Here is a 25,962-nt window from a genome sequence, read left to right on the forward strand (position 1 = left end):
CGATGAGGATGAAAGGATGGTGATGAGGACAGTCCCTGGGCGGGGAAAATTCCCCGACCCAGCCGGGAATCGAACCCGGACCTAGAGGATTGACAATCGGCCACGCTGACCATTCAGCTACCAGGGGCGGACATTCAATCAACTGATGACGAGAAAGAAGGAGGTGTGATATGCTGGCAAAGAAGGCCATGAAACGTGTAAGGACAATGTTAAGGAAGCCTCTGACGTAGAAATTACTGGACGATGAACATACTCCTGATGGAGTACGAATCCATTGTCCCCCGAGGGCAGAAGAAGCGAGATATTCATACTATTCCATCGCTGATATGGACTAATAATTGGTAGCCAGAAATTTCTACCAAATTATGATCAATAGAATCAGATACCAAATTTACAGTAAGTTCACAGCTTTAGTCACTCTGATCTGTACTTACAAACCAGTAAAGAATCTATGTGAAAATTTGTTCCATCTGTGATACATAGATCTAAAATTTGCACAGAATAAACGAGTCATTCTTTCTTTTTAAATGAGAGGATGTAGTTGCAAAAAAGGACATATCGTTACTGGGAATATATTTCTACAGTATTAAAGTGACCTGTATTTCATAATGGCGAAATGTGATTCATAGGCAAACTTAGGACTATTTCAAACAAATGCATAGATATATAATTTTCAAATTCTTTGAAGCAGAGAAAGCCCAATTTTTGGCAATAACTGAGAAGCACCAATCCTCCGGTTTATTTCATTAATAAAATTATCCAAGTTAACGGTTCCAACATCATCTAGACCCATATTGGTCTGGATTCTCGCAAAGACTGAGGTCTCTACTCGTAATGGTCAAGGCGTCGATCTTGAAGTAGAATAAGCATTTATTGTGGGTTTGCTGCTAATAAATGAATTTCACGTGTCACTGGTGCCAGGCTTTCGATGTGACTCCACTTCAGCGGCTTGGGCCTCGAATTCGCTAGTTTTATACTCCAGCAACTCCTCATTTGAGCTGACGAGGCTGAGTGAACCATATGTACATCTGCATCTACATCGTCATAAATCCGGGGCGATCCTCAAGCATCGATCTCGAGATCTTCGCGTCACTAGAAATAAATCAAATCAAATCTCTAGACACTGATGGCAGTCCAGTGATTCTTACACTGGAAGTTTACGGAAAAGTCGTATGTTACACAAATTTAAAACAAAGTACAGTCCCTGAAATATATAATTTCACGGACGGATGCAACAGATGCTGATGAGTCTTCTGGGCGGGGTCGAAAAACTTTTCGGTTACTGAGGTCTCGTCCAGAGCTGCCCTGGGTGTCCTCGAAGGCGCTCTTGGTGACAGTGAGTCCTGCAGACTGACGAGTCAGCCGTCGGTGGGTGACATAAATAGTGTATAAAGTGGACGTGGTCGAGTTTATACGTGGTCAGCAAAGATAATCTTTATCAGAGATAACAATTATCAATTGCCACCTGTGAAAGATAAAAACTCTTCTGTCGATTCTGCAGAGCCACTGTCCATATATGTAGAGTTTCAAGGCTTCTCTTTTGCTGTTAGAACATCACTGTGCTTATCTAATTAGTTGGCTGCATTATATAGTCGTTGTAATATAATAGTAGATAGAATTGTGATTTCAAGAAACGTTCTTGATTGAACAGCCTACTTTAACGTTGTTAATTTTTCTGTTTTCCCTAGACTTTAATGTTCTTTCAGTTTTATATTCACTGTTCTCTTGGTAGTTCCAATGTAGACCTTCCAGCAAGTGACCTCCTAATTTCGTGACGGAGCTCGTATTATCCATCGTCGTGCAGCAAATCGATGTGGCATGGACTTAAAAAGTCTTCGGAAGCCTCCGCAGATATATTGAGCCATGCTGACTCTACAAGGGTAACTTTAGGCTGTTGTACCTTTTCCTATAGAAAGTGATATTTTGTACTTGGTACTTATTCATATTATTCGTCGATTACCGGTTTGGACTCCATAATTAGTAGAACTACATACTCAGTACACATATTACATTACTGCAGCTGCTGCCTCACATGCGATATAGCCACGCTCTTACCTACTTTACTGGCCACGTAGCCTTCATAACTCTTTGTACCACAGATATTGATTATTGTGGAAATACTGTTTTAATTATTAGATCTCTGAGCTCGGATTACTACAAATTCTCAGTTCGCAAGACTGAAAAGAAAATTGAAATTTCAGCCCCAAAATATGATAAATCACGGACTCCCTCCCTTACACGTGTCCAGACACATCCGAACGATTGTCTTATGGTGCGGTTGGCCATATCATCCTCTCCAGTTAGACTCACAGCCATAATGGAATGAAAAACTGCACCTAAACCATGTAGAACAGCTTAGGTGATTCTTTCAGCCAATGGTACATGTATTATTCACAGCAAGGAATACAACTTTGCAAAGCATAGTGCCCTGTGTAAGACCACTTTTAATATGTGAAGTTAATTTGATAAACATGCCTATGTCGTAACTCATCCCATGATATCGTTACATGAAGCATTTGATCGATTCTGGAAAGAAATTGAAGGACCATAATTTTCCAGATGTCTTAAAGAACGGAAACAGTGTCTTTGTGAGGAAGCAACTACAAACAGTGAGAGTCTAAGGAAACCGGTCCGTAGGAGTTTTCAAGCTGTGCTGTATTACATGAGTTTTGCTGTTAATTTATGAGCGGTCACGTTACTGCCTTCAGACCTACGTAAGGACAACGATTTGCCCTTGCTTAATGGAACATCTATGTAAAATATAAAAACTTATGTATTTATATATTCATTTTGTGCTTTAATTATGAAACAATTCATGTTTGCACGATTGAGCATTACCTTTCCATCTCTGTTGCAGGTACGGCAGCCCGACCTAAAACGTGAAAGCCGGAGAAGTGCGTTACCTGCATGAGAAGAACGTCATTTCAGCCGTTTTTCGTATCAATTTAGCTGACATATGAATGGAAAATATTGTACATCATCAAGACGCTAGTGAATCAGAGAGTAAATGCTTCTGGTCCGTTGCTGGAAAGAAGCCTTATTCTCTTGAAAATGTGCAAATCAATCTAAGTTAAGAATCAGAATAGAGAGACCTTTTTTTTAAGTTTTGTGCGGTATATGAAGAGAAATTTCCGGTAATGACTCCAGCAACGAACTGTAGTGACCAATCACAAATTAATTAATCTAAGAACAGTGAAATACACAGAACTGATTATGTAAACAGGGACTTCATCAGTACGGTCATGAAGCTTTTAGCTATAGACTGCTAAATTTTATAAACATCTGTTGTCAAAATACTGACAATTGGAATGCGCAGCGTGTAGGATAAGTAGAGTAAGTCAGTTTTCCAATTGCAGGAATGTTAGCTTACTGTACGATTCCTAGCACATAGCTGCTAAAATAATAATGGGCTACTACTACTTATGGAAACATTTATAACGGCCGCGCTACTTGAATTATAGACAAAAGTCATTGAGTAAGTCGTGAAACTTGTATATTCATGCTTTCAGATAGCGTGTCACACATCACACGATCCTTGCAGATCCTATTTCGTGGAAGCACTACAGCAGATTCTGGATTACAGAGTAAAAAACACTGCTTACGTAATACACTGAGGTGACAAGTCATGCGGCAGCGATAAGCACATATACCGATGACACTAGTATCGCGTACTCAATGTATAAAAGAACAGTGCGTTGACGGAGCTATTATTTGTACTCAGATAATTCATGGAAAAGGTTTCCGACATGATTATGGCCGCAGGACAGGAATTAAAAGACTCGGAAAGCGGAATGGTAGTTGGAGCTCGACGCATGGTACATACCATTTCGAAAATCGCTAAGGAATTCGATACTCCGAGATCCACAGTGTGAAGACCGTACCAGGAATGTCAGAATTCAGTCATTGCCTCTAACCACGGACAACACGGTGGCCGACGGCTTTCAATTAACGATCGAGAGCAGTGATGTTTCCTTAGAGTTGTCAGTGCAAACAGACAAGCAACACTGCCTGATATAACCGCAGAAATCGACATGGGACGTACGACAAAGGTATCGGTTATGGCAGTACGGCGCAGTAATTCATTAATGAGCTATGGCAGCAGACAACTAGAGCGGGTGCGTTTGCTAACAGCACGACATCACCTGCTGCGCCTCTCCTGGAGCTCGTGACGGCATAGGCTGGACCCTAGACCACAGGAAAAACGTAGCCTGGTCAGACGAGTCCAGATTTCAGATCGTAAAAGCTGATGGAGAAGTTCGAGTGTGGCGCTGACCCTACGAAGCCATGGACCCGGGTTGTCAATGAGGCACTGTGCAAACTCGTGCTGGCTGTATCATGTTGTAGGCTGTGTTTACATGGAATTGACTGGGTCCTCGCTTATATACTTAGAGCAGCCGTTCATGTTCCCAAATAATGACCGAATTTTTATGGATAACAGCGCGTCATGTCACCTGGCCACAGTCGTTCGCGACTGAAGAAAATTCTGGACATTATGAGCGAATGATTTTGCCACCCATATCTACCGATATGAATCCCACTGAACATTAATGGGACATTATCGAGAGACCAGTTCGTGCACAGAATCTTGCACCGACAACACTTTCGCAATTATGAACGGCTGTAGACCCCGCATGGCTCAATATTTCGGCATGGGACTTCCAACGACTTGTTGAGTGCATGTCAGACCCAGCTGCTGCACTACGTTGCGTTAAGGGAGGTCCGACACTATATTAAGAGGTCTACGACGACTTTTGTCACATAAACGTATATTGTAAGGGCGGTACAATTCCAGTATTATTTGTAGGATATATTCCAGTTTCAGTCTTCTCTACAGTTTTTACCATCTACGATTCCTCGATGTCACTACGCACGTCGTATCACGCTGCCCCTTCTTCCCGTCAATACCGTCCAAATGTTCCTCTCCTCACCGATTCTACAGAGAACGTCAACATTTGTTATCTCATCGTTGTTGTTGTGGTCTTCAGGCGTGAGACTGGTTTGATCCTGTGCAAGCTTCTTCATCTCCCAGTACTTACTGCAACCTACATCGTTCTGAATCTGCTGAGTGTATTCATCTCTTGGTCTCCCTCTACGATTTTTACCCTCCAAGCTGGCCTCCAATACTAAATCCCTCGATGCCTCAGAACATGTCATACCAACCGATCCCTTCTTCTTGTCAAGTTGTGCCACAAACTCCTCTTCTCCCCAATTCTATTCGATACCTCCTCATTAGTTATGTGATCTACCCATCTAATCTTCAGCATTCTTCTGTAGCACCACATTACGAAAGCTTCTATTCTCTTCTTGTCCAAACTATTTATCGTCCATGTTTCACTTCCATACATGGCTACACTCCATACAAATACTTTCAGAAACGGCTTCTTGACACTTAAATCTATACTCGATGTTAACAAATTTCTCTTCTTCAGAAACGATTTCCTTGCCATTGCCAATCTACATTTTATATCCTCTATACTTCGACCATCATCAGTTATTTAGCTCCCCAAATAGCAAAACTCCTTTACTACTAGAACTCTTTCATTTCGTAATCTAATTCCCTCAGCATCACCCGACTTAATTCGACTACATTCCATTATCCTCGTTTTGCTTTTGTTGATGTTTTACCTCATCAGTCCATCTAATTTCGACTCAATGTGTTAGCAACAGGGTCTACAGAGGTGACAAACTTGTTGAAAAGATTAAGTCTCTTGCATCAGCTACTGTTTTGTTAAATTTTATTATTATATTGTGGACTGCGATATTTCTATTGTGTAGCCATTCTCAAGTGAACTATATATGTAGTTATTGAGTTAAACATTTTACTTGTAGTATACGTAATTCATGAGTTAAATATTTTATATAAGAGTAGCTCCACTATCGAAACGTCGTATTACAAAAAGTAAAAACACAATGGAAATAACTAACAGAAGCTTATTTCTCTCAAACTATTTCAACATTATTTATGAAGATGGTAACTGTTCTCGAAATAACAGCTACCATTGATGACCGTGCAGCTTCTCTAGAATAAATGATAATTAATTGAAACCCTCAGTTGACGACAGGTGTTGTTGATATACCTCGATGGCGACAGCTGAAAATGTGTGCCCCGACCGAGACTTGAATCCGGGATCTCCTGCTTACATGGCAAACGCTCCATCCATCTGAGCCACAGAGGACATAGACGAATAGTACGATTGTATGGACTTATCCCTTGCACGCTTCCCTGAAACCCACATTCCCAACTGTCCACAGTCTACATACGTAATATACCTAGTGTGCAAGGGATAAGTCCCTGCAATCGCGCTATTCATGCGTGTCGTCGGTGGCTCAGAGCCGCCAGGGTAGCTCGGTGTGTTCGGTCAGAGGGTTTAGTTACTCTATGTAATAAAAAAAACTGAGTTATCGGATCAACGAACAACCTGAATGAGTATCATCGGACGTCCGCCACGAACAAATTCAACGAATAATATATAGAACAAAAAAGAGATAAAAAAAGATGGATAGAACGTCTGCCATGCAAACAGGAGATCCCGGGTTCGAGTCCCGGTCGGAGCACACATTTTCAGATGTCCCCATCGAGGTATCTCAACAACACCTGTCGTCAGCTGAGGGTTTCTATTAATTATCATTTATTCTAGAGAAGCTGCACGATCATCAATGATATCTGTTCTTTCGAGAACAGTTACTATCTTCATATAAGCCCTATATAGTTAAAGGCTACCCAGCCATTGACCTTCGTCTGTGCGAATGCGCACGGGTTGCCCGAACTGTTACGGGAATTGTCACCTTAGTGTGCGAGAGTAATGAGTGGATGGGCACATATCTGTTACGTACATCACGTATGTAGACTGTGGACACTTAGGAATGTGGGTCTCACGGGAAGCGGCACGGTATCTCAGCGTGTTCCGTCAGAGAGCTGGTTGGAAGGATCAACAAACGAACTTGACCGGATGTCATGTGACGTCCGCAACCATCAACAACGAACAAAATGAAAAAAAAAAAAAAATAGATAGAGCGCCTGCCATGTAAGCAGGAGATCCCGGGTTCAAGTCCCGCTCGGGGCACACATTTTCAGCTGTTCCCATCGAGGTATATCAATAACACCTGTCGGTAGCTGAGGGTTTCAATTAATTATCATATTTCAACATTATTCTACAGCACGACAACTCAAATCCTTCAATTCTCTTCTTTTCCAGTCACTATCATGTAATTTTGTACCCCAGAAGCAAATTCTCAGAAATTTCGACCTCATGATGAGACTTGGTTTTGATACTAGCAAAGAAATATCCTCTTTTTTCTGTGCTTACCTGTTTGTCGTAACCCCCTTGCCTCGTTCGTCAAGGTAACAAAATTCCATCACTTCGTTTACTGTGTGGTGCCTAATTTTCATGTTAAGTTAATCGATAAACCCATTTATCTTTCTCCTGGTTTCGTTCGTATTTTTAGATCCTTCAAAGTCTGTTCATTTGTCTGTTCTTCTATTCTACAGAATACTATACAAAGGAAGCGGCTACTCGGGTAGCAGAGTACTTGTGGCGTGCACATGGTTTTTTTTTAGGGTAGGCAGTAGTGCGAGGTGTCCTGATGAACACTCACCAGTCGACGTGCAGGCTGGGGAATCAGGACGCGCTCAGTGTAAAGACACTCCAGCTTTCAAGATATTAGCAGTAAATTTTCAGAGTGCTCGGAATAAAGTTCCTGAATTTACTGCCCTCCAGGAATCATGTGGCGCGCAAATTATTCTCTGGACTGAGACCTGGCTGAACCTTGAGATAGGAAGTTCTGAAATATTTAGTGAGGGTTAGAACGTGTATCGGAAAGACAGATTAGACACACTAGGAGGTGGTGTCTTCAGTGCAGTTGACAAAAATATTATGTCTACTGAGGTCGAAGTAGAGTGTGACTCTGAAGTTATCTGGACACGTTTAACAGGGCTAGGAGAAATAAAGTTAATTGTTGGGTGTTATTACTGACCACCAGGTTCCACAGTGTCAGTTCTAGAATCATTCAAAGGGAGTCTACACTCTGTATCGCAGAAGTACCCGGATCATGCTATATTAGTCGGAGGCGACTTCAACATACCTAGTATAGACTGGGATGTCTATGGATTCATTACAGGTGGTACAGACAAGCCGTCGTGTGAATTACTTTTGAACACATTATCCGAAAACTGTCTTGAACAGCTAAATCGACAGCCAACGCGTAATGCAAATATTTTAGATCTGGTAACCACGAACAGACCAGACCTCATCGACGGTGTCAGTGTTGAGACAGGGATTAGTGATCATGATGTTGTCATTACGACTATGGTTACGAAAGTTAAAAAGTCGGTCAAAAAGGCTAGAAGAGTATTCTTACTAGAAAGAGCAGATAAGAAGTTGTTAGCATCTCACTTAGTAAATGAATCGACTTCATTTACTTCTGGTACGATGGACGTGGAAGAATTATGGGCAAATTTTAAACAAGTTTGTAAATCACGCATTGGACAAGTATGTGCCGAAAAAGTGGGTTACGGACGGAAAAGACCCACCGTGGTTTAACAGTGCAATTCGGAGAATGCTCAGGTTCAAAATGGTTCAAATGGCTCTGAGCACTATGGGACAACATCTGCGGTCATCAGTCCCCTAGAACGTAGATCTACTTAAACCTAACTAACCTAAGGACATCACACACATCCATGCCCGAGGCAGGATTCGAACCTGCGACCGTAGCAGTCGCGCGGCTCCGGACTGAGCGCCTAGAACAGCTAGACACCGCGGCCGGCGAGAATGCTCAGGAATCAAAGACAGTTGCACTCGCGGTACAAGAAAGATCGGGAGAATGAGGAGAGGCAAAAGTTAGTAGAGATTCGTGCTGCTGTAAAACGAGCGATGAGCGAAGCATGCAACCACTACCACTGTCATACCTTAGGAAAAGATCTTGCTGAACACCTAAGGAAATTCTGGTCTTACGTAAAATCGGTAAGCGGGTCGAAGGCTTCCATCCAGTCACTCACTGATCAGTCTGGCCTGGCAACGGAAGACAGCAAAACGAAAGCTGAAATTTTAAATTTAGCATTTGAGAAATCTTTCACGCAGGAGGATCGTACAAACATACCGCAGTACAGATTCCCGTATGGGGGACATAGTGATAGGCATCCCTGGGGTTTTGAAGCAGCTGAATGGGTTGAAAATAAATAAATCGCCAGGTCCTGATGCGATTCCAGAGATTTTACAGAGAGTACTCTACTGCATTGGCTCCTTACTTAGCTTGCATTTATCGAGAATCTCTTGCCCAACGTAAAGTCCCGAGCGACTGGAGAAAAGCGCAGGTGACGCCTGTATTTAAGAAGGATGGATCCTCAAAATTACAGACCAATATCCTTAACATCGGTTTGTTGCAGGATTCTCGAACATATTCTCAGTTAGAATATAATGAATTTCCTTGAGACAGAGAAGTTGCTGTCCATGCATCAGCACGGAATGAGAAAGCATCGCTCCTGCGAAACGCAACTCGCTCTTTTTTTACATGATATCTTGCGAACCATGGATGAAGGGTGCCATATTCCTTGACTTCCGGAAAGCGTTTGACTCGGTGCCCCACTGCAGACTCCTAACTAAGGTACGAACATATGGGATTGGTTCCCAAATAGGTGAGTGGCTCGAAGACTTCTTAAGTAATAGAACCCAGTACGTTGTCCTCGATGGTGAGTGTTCATCGGAGGTGAGGGTATCATCTGCAGTGCCCCAGGGAAGTGTGGTAGGTCCGCTGTTATTTTCTATCTACATAAATGATATTTTGGATAGGGTGGATAGCAATGTGCGGCTGTTTGCTGATGATGCTGTGGTGTACGGGAAGGTGTCGTCGTTGAGTGACTGTAGGATGATACAAGATGACTTGGACAGGAATTGTGATTGGTCTAAAGAATGGCAGCTAACTCTAAATATAGATAAATGTAAATTAATGCAGATGAATAGGAAAAAGAATCCCGTAATGTTTGAATACTCCATTAGTAGTGTAGCGCTTGACACAGTCACGTCGATTAAATATTTGGGCGTAACATTGCAGAGCGATATGTAGTGGGACAAGCATGTAATGGCAGTTGTGGGGAAGGCGGATAGTCGTCTTCGCTTCATTGGTAGAATTTTGGGAAGATGTGGTTCATCTGTAAAGGAGACAGCTTATAAAACACTAATACGACCTATTATTGAGTACTGCTCGAACGTTTGGGATCCCTATCAGGTCGGATTGAGGGAGGGCATGGAAGCAATTCAGAGGTGGGCTGCTAGATTTGTTAATGGTAGGTTTGATCATCACGCGAGTGTTACGGAAATGCTTCAGGAACTCGGGTAGGAGTCTCTGGAGGAAAGGAGGCGTTCTTTTCGTGAATCGCTACTGAGGAAATTTAGAGAACCAGCATTTGGGCTGACTGCAGTACAATTTTACTGCCGCCAACTTATATTTCGCGGAAAGACCACAAAGACAAGATAAGAGAGATTAGGGCTCGTACAGAGGCATATAGGCAGTCATTTTTCCCTCGTTGTGTTTGGGAGTGGAACAGGGAGAGAAGATGCTAGTTGTGGTACGAGGTGCCGTCCGCCACGCACCGTATGGCGGATTGCGGAGTATGTATGTAGTTGTTGATGTAGACCCTGCAGTTCTCCTTCTGTTTCTCTGAGGCTACCAGGTGTCATCAGCGAATGTTATCGTTGATATCCTTTCACTCTGATTGTAATCCGACTCCTGAATCGTTATTTCGTAATTGCTTCTCTGATGTACAGGGTGAACAGTAGGGGGAAAACTGTATCTTTGTTATCTTTGGCTTGCATTCCTTCTCTTCCCAGAAATTAGCTCTTGGTCTTCCAGTCTATTTTCCCCTTTTGTTATTGTAAATCTTGTATATTATCCGCGTTTGCCTATAGCTTACACCTATTTTCTGAGAATTTCGAGTATTTTGCATTGTCTAGCACGTTTTCGAGGCCCAAACATTCTATGAACATGTATTTATTTCTCTTATTTCTTGCTTCCAATATCAAGCACGATGTCAGAACCGCCTCTTTTTTTTACTATTCCATAAGTTGAATCTGTGTATTCCTTTGGACTTGCTCACATTATTACTACAGCCATTTCGCCTTAGGTCTCCTGCGGTTCTTTTAGATTCCGTTACTAAGTAATTTATATTGCTGTAATCCTCTCTGTTACTCAATGATTTGTACTTATTTCTTTCATCGGTCAATAGAAATACTTTATCTGTTCCCCAAGTTCCTTCACTGTTACCTTATATGTTGCTAAATATGTCCCTCCAATCTTTATGTTTCTTCTTGTTAGATATTCAGTTCCTCTTCAACTCAACTACTTTATCAAGTAGCTGCAACCTCAGAAATCATCGTTCCTTAGTACCTCAGCATCCGAATTATTTCCACACTGATTCTACCAAACGCTTCTCTTAAACTCAGTCTACTGGTACTACTGTTACTAAATTGTGATCCGTGTCTCTATCCACTCCGGGTGTGCCTTACAATCTAGTATCTGATTTCGGAACATCTGTCTGATCAAGATGTCCAACACGAAATATGCCGTGTCTCAAGGCCTTTTACGAGAACTCCTCTTTGTACTCATAATTAGTGTATTCATTCAAAGGCGAAAATTTATTGCAGCACTCAATTAGTCTTTCTCCCCTTCCACTCCTATATCTGAGCCCAAATCCTCCCTTCACTCTGTTCCTTTCTCTGTTGCCACGTTTCAGTCCCCCATGATTATTATGTTTTCATCTCCCTTTAAATAATGACATTCCTATTCGTTTCCATCTCCTTGTGACATCGGCATGTATACCTCAAGTATTGGCTCGGTCGATTCTGATGAGAATAACCCTGTCACTTGGTTGTTCATAGTAACTCACTTTGTATCCTGCCTTCCTAATGATAACGAATCGTAGTCTCGTTATGAAATTTTCTGTTGCTGTTCATATCACCTTACTCACTGATACAGTAATAATAAAACAATGAAATAGAGGAACAACTGGCTAATGCACAGACAGCGCATGCATTTGTGTAGGATAACTAAAGCAGCTGGCATACAGCAGAGTCAATAACAAACTGCGACAGACCAGGTGGCCTATCTGCTGAAGCTAATGATTTTGTGAAAGTAATCTATGTGGAGCACATTCTTGTCATATTTTAACGAGAATAATTGTGGTGAATTTTGTGTTCTGCCTACTTGTCTAATATAAGGTGCCTACGGAAGCTGCTTTCTCAGATCGCTAGTCAACAGTTCAAGCAAATCGTATTAACGGAGTTTATTAAAAAAGGAATGATTACAGTGCTTAACAAGGGGCAATAGACAAGCATAAGCAAGCTCTTCAGTGTATACAGTTCGTAATACAAGTGAACCAACACAGTTTATAAGTCACTGCTGTAGTGCTCATAAGTCGGCTCGACTTAACTCCGCCCACAGCTAGGCGGTGTGGCGCTTATATTCTCTTCATGTAGAGGCCGCTCCTTCCTCTGTTATGCCGGCATTGCCTGGATCTCCGCCCCCCTCGCTACCCCCATCCCCACTTTTACAAGGCTCTCCAAATCCTCTAATGCCATGTGCTCTGCCTTGCCTTCTGTATCCGCCTTCCTTCCCCCACATGACTCCTGTATGACCTCATCCCCTTCCCCCACCTCCTCCTTTTGTTCCAACATCTCTGCATCCTTTACACTGTCCACAGGCTTGATCCTTCCCACCCCATAGTTTCCTCCTTCCTCTCCACCCCTCCCCCTTTGCCACGCCTCTATCACTGTATCCCTCCCTCTCTCCGCCTCCACACCCGCCATTTCCTTCACCAGGGCAATTTCCACCACCTTCCCCTCCCAGATGTTGAACTTTGCTGTGACACTACCCTTCCTTCCAACTGTAACCTGGCCTTGTTCCCACCCCTCCCCAGGGCCCCCCTTTTCCTCTCCCTCCTTCTCCCAGTGCGGATTTTCCTCCTCCCTCCCCCCCTGAATCCCTGCAACCCATCCTCACCTGTGTCCCTCCCATGTCCTTCCATCCCCAGCCATCTTCGAAGCACCCTCACACATCTGCCCCCATCTCCACCCCTCGTTCCCTTCTTCCCTTCTACCCTTTTCCATCATCTCAATGCCCTGTGTTTTCTCATCATCATCAGTGTGCCACATCAGTGTTTGGTGCTGTTCTCCTATGCATCTAGAGCTGTGATTTTGTGTGCTGGACTTGTACATAGTGTTATTGTCAGTGATCGTTATGTGCTACGCCGTCCAAAGCTACGTTTATGCTCCGGCCATACTTCAGCTTGTGTTCTTTTAATTGTCTCAGTGTGAGGTTTTTTGTGCACAATAATTTTTTAAGATTTTTATCCCCACTTTACAGTCGCCCCCTTTTTGTCTGTTCTCTACCATTATGTTCCCCCTTTTTGTATTTATGTACGCCATATTTTCTCCTTTTTAATTTTAAATGTCTTCTATTGTATAAGTAATGTCTTATGGCTGAATAGCAGCACATATGCTGCTGACAGCCCGCCCCAAATGGGGAATTGAAGTACAATAAAGAAGAAGAAAAACAAGGGGCGCTCCTGTCTCAGTGTCGTCCAAGAGAAGGGTCCGTCAGCGTGCTATTGGCTGACATCCTCTCACAGCCCTCTCTGCTGTAACATTCCTAGCCAACGTGCCGGCGCTTGTCATTACGCGGGAACAGCAAATAACGACGTGAAGTCACGCTTTCAACTGAAGGATAGGCAAAAGTAGATACAAATTTCCGAGACAATTAGACACGTTCCGACAGAATGAGTTAACAGAGTGCAGTAAAATCGAAGAAACCAAAGACCCGCAGGTAGAAAGCACCGTTATTTGGTAAGATAAATGGAAGCAAGTGTTTTGTTTGCTGTGGTATTCTGTAGATGCAAAGTTTTAAGGATTGGTGGACCCCGAATTCAACCAATATGGAGCAGCGTGATGTAAGTGGTAACGTGCAAACCAAATATCAGCTGTCCTGCTTATCTGCTACAGAGGAAATTTTGTATAGCGTAAGAGCAGAAGTTTGTGACAGACATATGTGTCGAGAAATACAGGATACGATTTTAAATTTTGTCATGATTTCCATATCGACTAGACACGAGAAACAATGTGTAACATCTCTTAGAGTGGTCAGACTTCACCGCCATGAGGATTAACAGAGGAAGGTTTCATGGACGAACGGGTTCGTATGTAAGGTGTCTTTCTAATGGTAGCCTGTGAATCTTATTAACGGCATTTAAAGGATGGAAACAAGGAGTGAACTAGTCATTTCCTTCATTTAGTTTGAATATGTGGCTAGTATGATGTGTGAGTAGGAACTTCCATTTCACAGAAGAAAATCTGATAGTGTAAAAAATAGGGTAGGCGTGAGTACGATTGTACACTACTGGCCATTAAAATTACTACACCAAGAAGAAATGCAGATGATAAACGGGTATTCATTGGACAAATATACACTCCTGGAAATGGAAAAAAAAACACATTGACACCGGTGTGTCAGACCCACCATACTTGCTCCGGACACTGCGAGAGGGCTGTACAAGCAATGATCACACGCACGGCACAGCGGACACACCAGGAACCGCGGTGTTGGCCGTCGAATGGCGCTAGCTGCGCAGCATTTGTGCACCGCCGCCGTCAGTGTCAGCCAGTTTGCCGTGGCATACGGAGCTCCATCGCAGTCTTTAACACTGGTAGCATGCCGCGACAGCGTGGACGTGAACCGTATGTGCAGTTGACGGACTTTGAGCGAGGGCGTATAGTGGGCATGCGGGAGGCCGGGTGGACGTACCGCCGAATTGCTCAACACGTGGGGCGTGAGGTGTCCACAGTACATCGATGTTGTCGCCAGTGGTCGGCGGAAGGTGCACGTGCCCATCGACCTGGGACCGGACCGCAGCGACGCACGGATGCACGCCAAGACCGTAGGATCCTACGCAGTGCCGTAGGGGACCGCACCGCCACTTCCCAGCAAATTAGGGTCACTGTTGCTCCTGGGGTATCGGCGAGGACCATTCGCAACCGTCTCCATGAAGCTGGGCTACGGTCCCGCACACCGTTAGGCCGTCTTCCGCTCACGCCCCAACATCGTGCAGCCCGCCTCCAGTGGTGTCGCGACAGGCGTGAATGGAGGGACGAATGGAGACGTGTCGTCTTCAGCGATGAGAGTCGCTTCTGCCTTGGTGCCGATGATGGTCGTATGCGTGTTTGGCGCCGTGCATGTGAGCGCCACAATCAGGACTGCATACGACCGAGGCACACAGGGCCAACACCCGGCATCATGGTGTGGGGAGCGATCTCCTACACTGGCCGTACACCACTGGTGATCGTCGAGGGGACACTGAATAGTGCACGGTACATCCAAACCGTCATCGAACCCATCGTTCTACCATTCCTAGACCGGCAAGGGAACTTGCTGTTCCAACAGGACAATGCACGTCCGCATGTATCCCGTGCCACCCAACGTGCTCTAGAAGGTGTAAGTCAACTACCCTGGCTAGCAAGATCTCCGGATCTGTCCCCCTTTGAGCATGTTTGGGACTGGATGAAGCGTCGTCTCACGCGGTCTGCACGTCCAGCACGAACGCTGGTCCAACTGAGGCGCCAGGTGGAAATGGCATGGCAAGTCGTTCCACAGGACTACATCCAGCATCTCTACGATCGTCTCCATGGGAGAATAGCAGCCTGCATTGCTGCGAAAGGTGGATATACACTGTACTAGTGCCGACATTGTGCATGCTTTGTTGCCTGTGTCTATGTGCCTGTGGTTCTGTCAGTGTGATCATGTGATATATCTGACCCCAGGAATGTGTCAATAAAGTTTCCCCTTCCTGGGACAATGAATTCACGGTGTTCTTATTTCAATTTCCAGGAGTGTATTATTCTAGAACTGACATGTGATTAAATTTTCACGCAATTTGGGTGGATAGATCCTGAGAAATCAGTACGCAGAACAACCTCATCTGGCCGTAATAACGGCCTTGATACGCCTGGGCATTGAGTCAAAGAGAGCATGGATGGCGTGTATAGGTACAGCTGCCCATGCAGCTTCAACACGATACCACAGTTCATTAAGAATAGTGACTGCCGTATTGTGACGAGCCAGTTGCTCGGCCACCATTGACCAGACGTTTTCAATTGGTGAGAGATCTGGAGAATGTGCTGGCCAGGGCAGCAGTCGAACATTTTCTGTATCCAGAAAGGCCCGTACAGAACCTGCAACATGCGGTCGTGCATTATCCTGCTGAAATGTAGGGTTTCGCAGGGATCGAATGAAGGGTAGAGCCACGGGTCGTAACACATTTGAAATGTAACGTCCACTGTTCCAAGTGCCGTCAATGCGAACAAGAGGTGACCGAGACGTGTAACCAATGGCACCCCATACCATCACACCGGGTGACACGCCAGTATGACGATGACGAATACACGATTCCAATGTGCGTTCACCGCGATGACGCCAAACACGGATGCGACCAACATGATGCTGTAAATAGAACCTGGATTCATCCGAAAAAACGACGTTTTACCATTGGTGCACCCAGGTTCGTCGTTGAGTACACCATCGCAGGCGCTCCTGTCCGTGATGCAGCGTCAAGAGTAACCGCAGCCATGGTATCCCAGCTGGTAGTCCATGCTGCTGCAAACGTCGTCGAACTGTTCGTGCAGGTGGTTGTTGTCTTACTAATGTCCCCATCTGTTGACAGGAATCGAGACGTGGCTGCACGATCTGTTACAGCGATGCGGATAAGATGCCTGTCATCTCGACTGCTAGTGATACGAGGCCGTTGGGACCCAGCACGGCGTTCCGTATTACCCTCCTGATCCCACCGATTCCCTATTCTGCTAACAGTCATTGGATCTCGTCCAACGCGAGCAGCAATGTCGCGATGCGATAAACCGCAATCGCGGTAGGCTACAATCCTACTTTTATCAAAGTCGGAAACGTGATGGTACGCATTTCTCCTCCTTACACGAGGCATCACAACAACGTTTCACCAGGCAACGTCAGTCAACTGCTGTTTATGTGTGAGAAATCGATTGGAAACTTTCCTCATATCAGCACGTTGTAGGTGTCGCCACCGACGCCAACCTTGTGTGAGTGCTATGAAAAGCTAATCATTTGCATATCACAGCATCTTCTTCCTGTCGGTTAAATTTCGTGTCTGTAGCACGTCATCTTCGTGGTGTAGTAATTTTAATGGCCAGTAGGGTAGAAATACAGTGAGAAGTGGCGATTGTGAAAATCCGCTGTGGTACGAGTAGTAGTCGAGTGCTGCTACAATAATTAGTGACAGCGATTTCCAAGTCGCCAATAGCTGCCTTGAGTGTGTTTTGTTTAGTTTCACTCTAATTTTAGATTCTCAAGCAGTGTACAGGCTAATGTGACCGTAAGAATCGAGAAAAATGCTATGTGAAATCACCTGTGTATGTTGTATTACTCATTAAAGACTATCTTCTACACAGATGAAGAGAGCTACGATAAACTGTGCATGCGCTGTGTTATAGATAACTAAAGTACAAGCAATATTTTAATGAACAGGTTCAAAATTTATCATTGCTTGGTTTTTTAAAAGGAGCCTGCTCTGTTTACATCCCATTTCAATACAATTACTACTTCTATATTAGTTGTTTACAGCCACCACGTACATGTAGCTAGACAAATTAATCAACGTTTTTGAAATACCATTTGGTGTTTATACTGTGTAGGCAGCTTCGTATTTCATCGCTAGTAGAACTAATGATCAAATCTAATTGTGTACATAGAGAACACATAGCAGCAGATAATAGACAATAATAAAATATTATGGTATCATAATGACAGAAAATAATAAATAATGATACAAATACATTAACTTGTTTCGAGGTGACGCTACGATACCATCTTTTCAGTATACAGTGGCGACGAGAAGCCACGGATTAAACACTACATAGTTATGGGACTACTGCCTGACGAACAGACCATGGTGTGGTACAGAACCTCTCCATTGGAACGGACACTCATTTACATGTGTAGGCTACAATCTCCATTCGCACTGTTGTTCCATTTTTCTGGTCCATCGTGGGTTTTTGATGCACCAGTAATGCGTGTTCATTATATTTACCTATCCTTTGTTTAAGAATATTCATCGGTAAAAATAAAGTCTAAGTAGAAGTTCTAGTTGGCGAGGACTTGCTGATGTGTTCACTGACTCACATATGGACTATTCTCGAGATCATTTCTACGCAATTCTTGGTGTAGGTGTCCATGATAAGAATGGGACTGCTGACGTGTTAGTACGTGGTGTACACTGATTTTAAGAATGAAAATCTCCTATTCAAGTTGTGGCATGCTCACCTATGGATTAACTACAACAAAAGATAAGGGAAAAATATCTGAGGCTCCATCTGCGCGACTTCTAGAACGACTGGGCTCCCCAGAGAAGAAACATCCCCCTTTGTTGGATGGTTAGTGTTGTGTCGGCTGCTTTGGAAGCCTGCACCCACACAAAGAAGAAAAGAGAGAAGTTGCGATGGCCGGTGTCAGAAACCCAAAATGATCTGTACATTAAACTTCCAAACTATACAACTCTTTATTTCTAAGAAGAAAAGAAACATAGCGTAACTCTCATTATGAAGTGGCTCGACGTAATTGCTGTGCCTCCTACATGCTATTACTTTTCTCTGTTACTACTTGCAGATTGCAGGCGCAGTATCATCTTTTTATTTCTCGTTACTGATGTTGTCGAAGTCACAGACAAAACTGGACCTGATCAGCGATGGGTGGCTGGTTAAGTCAGGTGGCCATGAACTCTGTCTTCCTGGAGGTGTGGTACTGCCCACTCTTTCCACTGGTCGTGGGTCAGCACCTTCTTGTTGCCGTTTCGAGATGCTGCACTGGTCGATGTGCAGTCGATGCTTTAGGACTGCAGAGTTAGTAGGTGAGGTTTCCATTTTAGCTGCCGGTCAGTGATTAGTCCAAGATATTTTAGTGCCTTAGTTAAGTGGATAGCACACTCATAAATGGCAAGGCCGATGTCATGGGAACGAAAGGTGCAGATGGTTCATCCTATTATTATTGCCTTCGTTATGGAAGGGTTGACCTTCAGGAGCCGTTGGTTGCACTAGTAAGTACACTGATTGAGGTTGATTTTAATGTATTGTTGGGGCTGTGGTGTATAGGATAGAGGGCGAGGAAATCAGCATACTGTAGGAGATGGACTTATGGATGGAGGTTTGGATATATCAGCAGTGTCGAGAAGATAAAGGAGAGGAGCAAGGAGGGAGCATTAAGGCACTCCTCGAACGGGATGGAAGGTATGGGAATCGATGTTGTGAACAGTGATGAAGGATGAGCGATCAGAAGGGAAGGCTGCAGTAAGGCATACGTAACTACTGCCCAGTCCGGACAAGGCAGGTATGCGTGTCTTTGGAAGCTCCAACATTAGGTGGTTACGCGGGTAATAGATACTCTCAAGGAAATAGCTTGCAGGACGAGAAAGAAAGTCAGTGCACACTCTGTATCCGTGGCGTGGAGGAGGCTCTGACGGCGCCTGTCGAACGCAATGGGTGCAACAGGCTGGCACGCGTCGGTACTAATGACATCAGACACCTGGGTTCTGAGGCCATTCCCTGTTCCTTTCGGTGGATGGCTGATTTTCTGAAGGCCACTCGCAGCGCACGTAGGGTGCAGACAAAGCTATTTGTGGTATCATACCCAAGGTCGATCGTTGTCCACCGGTTTGTAGCAAAATGGAAAGTCTAAACCAGAGGTACAGACAGCTCTGTGACGGTATCGAATTCTACCTTCTCGACCTCCACTTTCTGGATGAGAAGTGTAGCGTTCCCTTTAATAAGTCAGGCGTGCACATGGTGGGTTTTTGGTTAGAGATACCCCCCTTGGGATCGGAGACGAACTACCTGCCAAAACCGAAATTACATCAGCAATAATGATCTCAGGGAATACTTGATCTCGCAGATCGGTTAGAGAAAAGGTTAATATGATACTAGAAACTGCTAGAGCATCCAAGAAAATGTCCCAGAATTAGCATCGGTTATTGACGGCTGTTAATGCTTAACTGTATTAGAAACAGGAAGCTGCTTGGATACGGAAGTGAATATCAATGAAATGCTATGTTCAGATTGTAATATTTATCGCAAGGATAGGTTAGTTGCCAATGGCGGCAGCATATTCATCGCAGTAAGAAATTTCATAATATCTACGTAAGTCATCACTGGTTCCGAATGTGAACTGATCTGAGTCAAGTTAAGCATCAGAGGTCGCTCAGGAATGGTTATCGGGTGCTTTTCTAGACCACCTGTGTCTGAAGCTGTAGTAGTAGAGTACTTCAGAGAGAACTTGCAGGACGTCGATAACAATATTCCTGAACTCCATTGTGATTGGGGTAACTTCAGCTTACCAAATATAGATTGGGAGAGTCATGTAAACAAAACTGGTGCCAGAGACAGAAATTCGTGCAACATTATTCTGAGAGCCTTGTCCGAAAATTACGTCGAGCAGATAATAATTGGAGGACCAGCTCGTGAAGCTAACGTCTTATACATCTTAGCAACAAACAGTCCTAAAATTGTCAAATCATTTAACGTAGAGCAAGGCTTCAGTGATCATAGGGCTATGATAGTAACTATGACCACGGGTCTTTAAAGGATGTTAAGAAAGCCAGGTAAATATTTTTAGTTTCAAGGAGTGACAGGATAGAAACTACAGAGTATCTGGATAGTCAGCATCAAATATTCAGTGCTGAGGACGAAGATATGAAGCACAAAAGGCAAAAATTCAAAAGAATCGTTCAATACGGCTTAGACAAGTATGTTCCGAGCAAGGTCTTAAGGGATGGGAAAGACTGACCGTGGTTTAATAGCAGTGTTAGAAAACTACTACGTAAACAAAGAGAGCTCCATCACATATTCAAGAGAAGTCAAGAGAAGTCAAAACTTAGCTGATAAACGAAAGTAAAGGAAGCGAAAATGAGCGTAAGGAGAGCAATGAGTTTTGTCAACCGATCGGAGTAAGAACTGTAACAGGTTTTGGTGTTACGTAAAATCAGTAAGCGGTTCGAAACCCTGTATTCATTCACTCGTTGGCCGCACTGGCACCGAAACAGAATTAACAGAGATAAGGCAGAAATCCTAAATTTGATCTTTCGAAATTGTTTCACCGCGGAATATCATAACACGGTACGAATGTTGAAACTGCGGATATCGCGATAACCGATCGCGGAATAGAAAAACAACTGTAATCGCTTAACAGTGGAGACGCGTTACGACCAGATGAGATACCTATAAGATTCTACATAGATTATGCAAAAGCACTTGTTCCCTTCAAGCAGCAGTTTACAGTAAATCGCTTGAGCAACGGAAGGTAGGACATACATACGTAATTATAGACCTATATCGTTGACTTCAGTCTGTCGTAGAATTATGGAACATGTTTTGTCCTCACGAGGAGAACTAAAATCTCCTCTATAAAAATCAACATCGATTTCGGGAACAGAGCTCTTGAGAAGCTCAGCCCGCTCTGTTCCTCCTTGAAATCCATAGCCCAGCAGACAACAGCGCTCAGGGTGACACCGTTTCCCTCGACTTCAAGAAGACATTTTAAACTGTCCCGCATCGCCGCTTAGTGAAAGCTGTCCCGCATTGCCGCTCTTAACGGAACAATGTCGACAGATATAAAAGTAATATCGAGTGTACCCCAGGGAATTGTAATAGGACTTTACACTGTACACAAATTATCAAATAGAGAGCTTCGGAAGCTCTTTAAGACTGATCGCAAATGATACGGTTGTCTATAAGAAATCAGCACCATCAGCTAACAGTATTGATTTGTAGAATGATCTTCAGACGTTTAATGAATAATGCAGATTCTAGCAGTTGACCCTGAACGTCAATTATTGCAACATATTGCTCATGCACAGGAAAAAGGAATCCAGTACTGTACAACTACACTGTTTAGTCCCAATTGCTGGAAACTGCGTCTTCCGTAATAAATTCAGGTGTGACTATCACTACGCTCTTAAGTGAGATGACCATATAACACAAACAACAGGAGAAAGCAGATGAAGGACTGAGATTTCTGAGGAGAATCTTCAGAAAATTTACATCCACGAAGCAAATGGCTTAGAACGCGCTTGTTCGACCGATCCCTGAGTAATGTTCATCATTATGTGATTCTTACCAAGTAGGACTGATAGAAGAGATAGAGAAGATCCAACGAAGAGTGGCGCGTTTCTTCACAAGATCGTTTCGTCCGCCCGAGAGCTTTATAGAGACGCTCCACAAGCTGTAGTGACAGACGCTACAAGCGAGACGTTTTGCGTTACTGAGAGATTTTCTACTGAAGTGTCGACAGGGCACTTTCCGATAAGGGTCGTAAAACATGTTACTTCCTCCCACATACATTCCGCGAAATGACGACGCCAAGAAATTTCGAGAAATTAGAGCTAATAGAGAGGCTTGTTGATAATCGTTCTCCCCACGCTCATTCGCGAGTGAAACAAGTAAGGGGGATCTGATAGTGGTGACACAGGTACTCTTTGCCGCACATCTTTCGGTGGATTGCAGAGTATGATGCAGGTGAAGATGTAGATGCATAAACGCGAGTTTGGAAAGAAAACCAGAATTCCGTGCAAGATCGTACTCTTTCTCCAGGTCGTGGGAGACAAGAATAGCGCGTTTTCAGGCGTTGAGTTGATGGGATAGTGTTAGGCGCAGGAGTTAGTTATCAGAGGAGACTGTGGGATGGAGGTCACAATGTTTAATGGGAAGGTTCAGGTGTTGGTAGATCCGTCAGGAGAGGATGAAAACCACTGAGATGTGGCTGGTGGGACGGTAAGAGGATGTGCCATAGAGGGGAAAGTAGGGTTTGGGAAGTTTCCATATTTCATGATAGCAACATTCTGATAGAATAGCGCTATAAACGGTTACAAGGGCAACTGTACAGCAGAGGGGGCATTCTTTGAGCTATCAATAGGTAATATAGTTGTGACCTGTGGATGTGATACGTTTTCTGTGAAGTACTTGTTTTATGTCTGTAGTACCACGAATCGATACCACCTCACAGGCGTCACTGTTGGCAATGGAATTTCAAGTTTCCGCCTGACACCGACAGCTGTCGTGCAGGACCCGGTCGACCCAATGGTGAGCGTCCGCTGAGGAGATCCTCAGTGGCTCTGGACTATGTGCGCCCTTTGCAGACGCGTTACAGGATGGCCAGTGGCAGCCGCTCTTCCAGTCGAAGCCCCTTCACAGCGTCATGCCACGCAGACACCCTCTAGTAGCGGCTTCAACACCATCGTCCATGTTTCGGTACAGAGATCCCTGTGTCCCTGTGTACACTGAAATAGCTAAACTCTGATTACTACTGTACGATTTTTAATGAGTCTTCATACGCTTGGAGAAACACGAGTTAAGTAAATCTTCTGTTTCTGTGTTAGCTTATTCGCTAATCATGTCCTTTCCTATGATGACAGTTGCCACATCACTCTGTAGCCACCTCTCCTTAGGGGTTGTGCAATAAGTCGTACACAACAATGTCATGTGCTGCAATTGGGATATTAAATTCTGCTTGTGATATGTCATGGAAGTACTTGGAATTGGAGCCAGGGAAGGGAAAGTGCTATTCGTGCATCAAAATGAGAGTTGTCAGGGACTGACGAGATATCACAAAGATAGGATGTGAAGTAGTCAGATAGAAGAGAAGAAGAAAACGAGCTTCGTAATCAGTTTTATTTTTACTGTATGATACACTCAGAGATATTTGAATTTTTTATGATAGGTTTACAATAACTTTCAAATTTCTCAGAGGCCTCTGACAATGGAAAGTTCTTCTAGAAGCTTATACACTCTAAGAAAACTTGAGAGTATTACATCAGTTCTGAGAAACGAAATATTTCTCAAATCGATACAAAAGAATGCTCTCACATACACCACAAAATTTTAAGTTCCTAATAAAGCTGACCATCTTTTATATGTCTACTACTCAGGACGATCAGCAATACCTGTAAGAAAAGAAGTGTCAATTTTAAACGACGTCTGTTATACACAAGGGCAGCTTGTTTTATATTTGGACTAATTTTAAAAAAACTGTCTTTAAGAGGAGACTAGTTACTACGTTATGTTTTATTTTGTGCTACAGTTCTACCAAAGAAGAATGCAACCTTTCTACTTTATGTAAGATGAACGCATCAGGTTTTGTTTGCATTCAATACAACAATTCCGTCTACATTGTGAGACCTTAGTTTCTCACGTCGTATACACTGTCCAAATAACTTATGGGGCTGTATCCGGCTGACGTCGACGACAGCCACCAATATATCGACAGGAGCACAGCCTGCCCATTCAGCCTTGAAAACGGATGGCTCCTGTCGAAATATCGGCGGTTGTCGACGACATCCGCCGGCTGCATTCCCGTAAGTTATTTGAACATCCATCTACACCGATCACAACATCTTTCATCAATTATCTGTACCACACACTGTGCCGGACTAGAAAGTGTCACGCCACAAACACCTTGACCAAACGCTACCAAATTTGTATTCAGTATTCCGATGCCTGTGTGATATGTTCATTAAAATTTTATTCTTAACGAGTTTATTTTCGTTATTCTCAGTACAGAAACAAGACTTTTCTATAGATGACGAATGATGGGTGTTTGCTATATCTAACGTTACTGGATCTTTAGAGGAGGCCATAAGCGTCACAGAGTGCTCAGAAGACGTGCACATGCAAGTTATCACCAGCTTTCAGAGTCTAATAAAGGGCAAATCATTTGGCATAAGTTACATTACATCTACATCTTCATCACCATCTACACGGATACTCCATAAGCCACCGTAAGCTGAGTGTCTGAGGGTTCCATGTATCACTACTAATCATTTCCTTTCCTGTTCCACTCGAAAACAGTGCGAGGGAGAAATGACTGTCTCTTTGCCTCCATTTGACCCTTAATTTCTCGAATCTTATCTTCGTGGTCGTTACGCGCAGTACTATCGTTCAGCAGTCAGTTCAAATGCCGGTCTCTAAATTTTCTCAATAGTGTTTCTCGTAAAGAACGTCGAATTCACTCCACGGATTCCCGTTTGAGTACCCGAAGCATCTCTGGAACACTTACATGTTGTTAGAACCTACCGGTAACAAATCTAGCTGCCCAGCTCTAAATTCCTTCGATGTCTTCCTTCAATCCGACCATGTACGGATTCCAAACACTCGACCAGTACTCAAGAATAGGTCGCACCAGCGACTTATGTGGCCTCCTTAACAGGTGAATAACACTTTCCTAAAATTTGCCAAACAAACCGAAGTCGATTGTTCCCGTTCCAACATTCCCTACCACACTTCTCATATGCTCGTTCCATTTCATATCTCTTTGCAACGTTAAGCCAGATATTTAAACGACTTTATTGTGTCGAGCAGGATACTAGTACTACAGCAACCGAACATTACATGTTTTTTCTCCCTAGTCATCTACATTAACTGACATTTTTCCACATTTAGAACTACTTTCCATTCGTCACAGCAACTAGAAGTTACGTCTAAGTCGTATTTTGCTACACTCAGTCAACTTTGACACCTTACCGTACACTACTGCATTATCAGCAAACAACCACAGGCTCCTGCCACCCCGTCCGCCAAATCATTTATGTATGTAGAGAACAGCAGCGGCCGTATGACACTTCCCTGGGTCACTTCTGACGACGCCCTTGTCACTGATGAACATTCGCCGTCGAGGACAACATAATGCGTTCTATTGCTTAAGAAGTCTTCGAGCCATTCACATGTCTGTGAACCTATTCCATATTCTCGCACCTTCGTTAACAGCCACCAATGGGGTACCGTGTCATATGTTTTCCAGAAATCTAGAAATATGGCATCTAGCTGTTCCCCTTCATCTACAGGGTGTTACAAAAAGGTACGGCCAAACTTTCAGGAAACTTTCCGAAAACGCTTAATTTCCATGTTAGAGCTCACT

The sequence above is a fragment of the Schistocerca nitens genome, chromosome 5 (assembly GCF_023898315.1).
Source record: "Schistocerca nitens isolate TAMUIC-IGC-003100 chromosome 5, iqSchNite1.1, whole genome shotgun sequence".
Taxonomy (NCBI): domain Eukaryota; kingdom Metazoa; phylum Arthropoda; class Insecta; order Orthoptera; family Acrididae; genus Schistocerca; species Schistocerca nitens.